Raw genomic sequence first — 6,000 nt, 5'->3', positions numbered from 1 at the left:
CAGCAGGTGCTGAGTGGGGCCGGCGGCCGGTATCCCAGCTGCCAATAGGGCAGCAGCTGGAACCCCAGAGCAGTGATGGGCTGAGCCGCTCAGCCTGCCGCTGCGTACCATCAAAAATCAGCTCACCTGCCACCTTTGGCACATGTGCCGTAGGTTGCCAACCCCTGCTTTATACACTAGTAAGGAGATGAGCATATTACAGTTGTTGGAGGACTCTTATCAGGAGTAACAGGCTATGGGAAAGTCAGTCGACATTTTTTGTTTCTCTGATGAAAACTGGCCCACTCCCTGCCTCAAACCAAACCTGTCACTAATAATTGTCAACAACTTAATTTTCTGTTTTTGGCTAAGATATTGATTTTTTTAAAAAAAAAAATATTGAAATTGGATTCAGGATTGTTAGCGAGAATTTTTGGCAAACAAAGTTGTTAAATGACAATCTAAATGGCAACACAGTACTGCTTTCATGCTTGGCTCACCCCCAGCCTGCTGGTCCAACAGCTGCAGTAGTAGACCCCAAAATCCACCTCTTTGGGTGCAGAGTGGCAACAGCAGCAGCAAACCCTCAGGTCCAATCACACGCCAATGGGCACGACCACCAGCCTTATGGACCATGGTGAAGTTAGCACAGCATCTGATCTCAGGGACGGGGCACCCATGGAGCCACAGCAGATCATCCTGCCCTGTGCAGCTCCCGCCGGATGAGATGGATCACTGCCAGCCCAGGGGAGAGACGCGCTCCCCAGCTAGGGTGACCAGATCCAGATGTCCTGATTTTAAAGGGCCAGTCCCGATATTTGGGGCTTTGTCTTAGATAGGCACCAATTACCCCCACCTAGAGTGACCAGACAGCAAGTGTGAAAAATCAGGACAGGGGGTGGGGATGGGGGAGGTAAAAGGATCCTATATAAGAAAAAGACCCCAAAATTGGGACTAGCCCTATAAAATAGGGATATCTGCTCACCCTACCCCAACCCCCATCCTGATTTTTCACACATCTGGCTAATCCCAGCCCAGCCCCCTGTGAAATTCCAATCCTGGCTCACTGCCCAGGAAGTGAATTACTTTCACTTTCATTCCTCAGCAGGTAGGCAGCCTCCTCCCCCCACCTACCCCCCAGCACCTCACCCAACCCAGCCCTGACGGAGGGGAGGGAGGGGAGAGAGAGCTGGATGCTCCTGGGGAGGAGGGAGAAAGGAGGGGGTGCTCCATGGGGCAGGGGCGGGAGAAGAATGGATATTATGGGGGACAACAAAGGATACTGGTTCCAGAGCCGCAGAGCCTGCCTCACCTCACCTCAGCAGGGGTGGGGTGGGGCAAAAGATTAACACTCACAGGCCTGGTCTACACTAGGCGTTTAAACCGGTTTTAGGAGAATAAAACCGATTTAACGCCACACCCGTCCACACTGAGAGGCCCTTTATATCAGTATAAAGGGCTCTTTAAACCGGTTTCTGTACTCCTCCCTAACGAGAGGAGTAGCGCTAATATCGGTATTACCATATCGGATTAGGGTTAGTGTGGCCGCAGATCGACGGTATTGGCCTCCGGACGGTATCCCACAGTGCACCACTGACCGCTCTGGACAGCAATCTGAACTCGGATGCAGTGGTCAGGTAGACAGGAAAAGCCCCGCGAACTTTTGAATATTTCCTGTTTGCCCAGCGTGGAGCTCCGATCAGCACGTGTGGCGATGCAGTTAAAAAATCAAAATAAAGAAAGAGCTCCCGCATGGACCATGCGGATGTGATCGCTGTAAGGGCAGGCAAATCTGTTCTATCAGTGCTCCGTTACAGAAGACGAAATTCAAAATCATTTTAAAAAAATCTCCAGACAGACGCCATAGCAGGGGCTCAGCGCACTGCTGCGTGACAAGCGTAACGGAAAGCCCAAGAATCAAATGGACGCTCATGGACTGGAGGACTCAAGCTATCCCACAGTTCCTGCAGTCTCTGAAAAGCATTTGCATTCTTGGCTGAGCTCCAAATGCTTCTAGGGTCAAACACAGTGTCCGCGGTGGGTCAGGGCATAGCTCGGCAATTTACGCACCCCCCCCACCCACCCCCAGAAGTGAAAGGGAAAAAAATCCTCTCTTGACTCTTTAACATGTCACCCTATCTTTACTGAATGCTGCAGATAGATGCGATGCTGCAGCACTCAACACCAACTTCTTTGCTCCCCCACCATGGGTGGTTGATGGTGCAATATGACTGGTACCCGTTCTCATCATCAGCCTATTGGCACATGGGACAGTGCAAAAGGACTGATAGCCATGCTGATTAGCATCAGTTAGATCAATCAAGAGCACCTGGCCCTAATTTTTCCTGGCAGATGGTGCAGTATGGCTGATAACCATCATCATCATAGCAACATTTATCTTCATGTGTAAAGAAGAGATTCAATTGCCCCTGGACTAGCAGAGGGATGCTGGTCTCCTCTCCTCCACACTCCTTACTGTCCTGTCTGGACTATCATAGCAGCTGGAGACTGCCTCCCACTCATTTCTCACTAACAAGTCAGTGTGTCTTATTCCTGCATTCTTTATTACTTCATCACACAAGTGGGGGGACAATGCTACAGTAGCCCAGGAAGGCTGGGGGAAGAATGGAATGAACAGGTGGGGTTGTTGCAGGAGCACCCCCTGTGAATAGCATACAGCTCATAATTTCTGCTGGATCTGACACAGAGCAGCTGTGCTCTCTGGTTCTATGATACAGTAGTTCTCTAGTACACTTGTCCAAATTCTAGACAGGACTGATTCTATTTTTAGATACTAAAAAGGAAAAATTGACTCAGGGAGTCATTCCCAATTTTGGCTTTTGCACCCCTGGCAAAGAGTAGCCAGGGGCACTTATAACAGCAACAGATGGAGCAGTGCAAAAGGAGTGGTAACCATGATCATCTTTTTACCAATTTATGGATTGATAGATGGTGCACTATGGCTGATAACCATCTCTGCTGTCATGCAAAAGCAAAAGCATGCTGCTGTGTAGCGCTGCTGAATCGCCTCTGTCAGCGGCATCTAGTACACATATGGTGACAGTCACAAAAGGCAAAACAGGCTCCATGATTGCCATGCTATGGCATCTGCCAGGGCAATCCAGGGAAAAAAGCCGCGAAATGCTTGTCTGCCGTTGCTTTCCCAGAGGAAGGAGTGACTGACAACATTTACCCAGAACCACCCGCGACAATGATTTTTGCCCCATCAGGCACTGGGATCTCAACCCGGAAATTCCAAGGGGCGGGGGAGGCTGCAGGAACTATGGGATAGCTACGGAATAGCTACCCACAGTGCAACGCTCCAGAAGTCGATGCTAGCCTCGGACCGTGGACACACACCACCGATTTAATGTGTTTAGTGTGGCTGCGCGCACTGGATTTTATACAATCTGTTTTACAAAACCGGTTTATGCAAATTCGGAATAGTCCCGTAGTGTAGACGTACCCACAGGTGAGCTCCTTCCCCAACCCCAACCCCCTCCCCTTCCCAGAGACCCCAGCAGCCAATCCCCTCTCTCAGACTGTGCTGCATTCAGCTCTCTCTAGGACCCAACAACCTGCTCTTACATGCTTCACCGCTTCCCATCTGTCCAAGCTCCCATCAGAGCAGTGCCCCCAGACCTAGTGGTGCCCTAGGCGGCTGCCTATGGCTAAAAACAGCCCTGGAGACATTAAACAGAGATCAGACTAGAGCACAAAGTGGTGGGGGGATGGAGAGTTTGAAATGCAAGGAGAAGAAAAATCTTCCTCCTGCTTCCTCTCATCAAAGCATCTAAATACCAGGTGAGAAATATCTCTCCGCCACTGCAATATCAACTCTGGTGGGCTTGGACTGAGAAAAAAACGTCTCTCCCCAGCAGTTCTTGCTCATCTGGGCTGGATCATGGATATCTGCTCCCACAGATCTAGTACCGCTGGCCTGGGACAGGGGCTCCTCTCCTCTCTATTGGGGACATGGCGGGATGACACATGTGACAGGGCTTTACGGGAAATCATTATTTGCCTGATTCATGTGCCAGTCCTAGTCCTTGCTGACCAAACAAACAGTATCCTGCATGCTGATGCCAGTTTGGAGGGTCTGGGAGCACTCTCCTACCGGGAAGTGGAAGGTAAATGTAAATCTGTGGTCTTTGCCAGCTGAGGACTGTCTGATAGGGAAATTCACTATCCCATCCACCAGCTGCAGTTCTTGGCCTTGAAATGGGCCATCATTGAGAAATTTTGAGACTACTTGACTGGTGCTCAGTTTCAGGTATGTACAGAGAACAATCCACTGACTTATGTGTTAACAAGGGATAAGCTGGATGCTACAGGGCAGAGATGGGTGGCTACTTTTGCTAGCCATAACTTCAGCATTCAATACCAATGAGCTGGTATAATAGGGAGTGTGATTTATCAAGACCACCAATTCTTGGCTGTGGGGAGGATGTAAGCAGAGACAGAATGAACTCTATCCTGCCATCTGTTGGTGATGTGTTGTAAAGGCCTTTGGTTGCTGATGTGCATGGTCACACCCACTCTGCATTGCATGATGGGGGTGCTTGTCCAAATGGTGATTTTGGCTGCTGTGGGATCCCCAAACACTTGCTTATTAGGGCAGAAAAAAATAAAGTGTAGTAATCCTGGATATATGAATCAAGGACACCAGAACGGTACTTAGCAGTTCATGATTTCCGGACTCACCCGAACCTACATAAAAATCGTTAGACAAGGAACATGGGTTCCAAAGAATAGCAATTTAAGAGAGATTGAAAATAAATATTTGTGTTTAGCACCATGGGATTCTTTTGAACTCTCTAAATGCACATTTAATGGTTTTCTTCTCTCTTGAGTTTAAAAATAGAATTAATTATTATCCCATTACAAATAGCGAGTTATAGCATACACCTAAAATCTTTGACAGATAGGTAAAAATTTTAGTTTACTGAAGCAGGTGGACTCTGATGGTACTTAAAAATGAAGTTGATAGGAATATAGTGCTGAATGAGAACCTGGCAGAAAAGTTTTTATGGAAGAGTTAGCAGAGCGAGATTGGTAGTCACAGGTCAGTGGGTGGGTTTATGCAAATACTGGACTCCTGGACCAGAGCAGGGGGGGCACACGACTTCTGTGGCACACACAGCACCTCTGCAACTAACCTTTGCTACCTCACTCCCTAACAACACACCTTTTACCACTCAGGACCAAAATACACCGTGAAAGAGATCTAACGGCATAAGCTTAGGGCGAGCAACTGCAGCACTAACAACAATTTTAAGAGATTCAAAACCACCTCTGTCTTTCCACACCAGGGACAGCAGAAAGGACATCAGCAGCACCTGCAAGAGACCAACAAACATCCATTTCTACCTCCTACCACGTGCTGCCCTTAGGAACCCATACCCCTTAATGGTGAGTACTTTTCAGGTGAGGGTGACGCTCTCAGGCCTCAAATGCCAGGTACAGTTATTCTGTCCTTGATCCAAAATCAACAGGGAAAATACACTGGATTACTCCTGCCCCAATAACAAAGAGACTGGGGATCCCGCAGCAGCTGAAATGACCGTTTGGACAAGCACTCCCATCATGCAATCCGGGGTGGGTGTAACCATGCAAATGACATCAGCCCCAAAAGGCCTTGACGACAGATCACCAACAGATGGCAGGGGAGACTTCATTACTGACCCTGCTTCAACTAGATTGTGGCAAAGATTCCAAAACACCGAACGTTAAAACTCACCAAACGCGGGTCAATCCATCCTCATCGTCGTATCCGCTCGTTATACTCCACACCCGAACGTAGCCCTCATATGGACAACATACCCTCCTAACTCAGTGTCTGTACGTTAACCTTTTACCCCCCGTCAGGGCTATTGCAGATTATGTATTCCTTACGCCACCCGATCTTAAACTGAACTTCGCACCCCTTGGGTAAGCTGTACGTTGTTCCCTGAGCACCAGAAACTTCTACGCCGAAACTCTGTACCGTACACTTTTTTTCTTTGAACGACATCTTAATAA

This window comes from Mauremys reevesii, linkage group 12 (genome assembly GCF_016161935.1).
Source record: "Mauremys reevesii isolate NIE-2019 linkage group 12, ASM1616193v1, whole genome shotgun sequence".
Lineage (NCBI taxonomy): Eukaryota > Metazoa > Chordata > Testudines > Geoemydidae > Mauremys > Mauremys reevesii.
Note: the sequence above shows the minus strand (reverse complement) of the source record.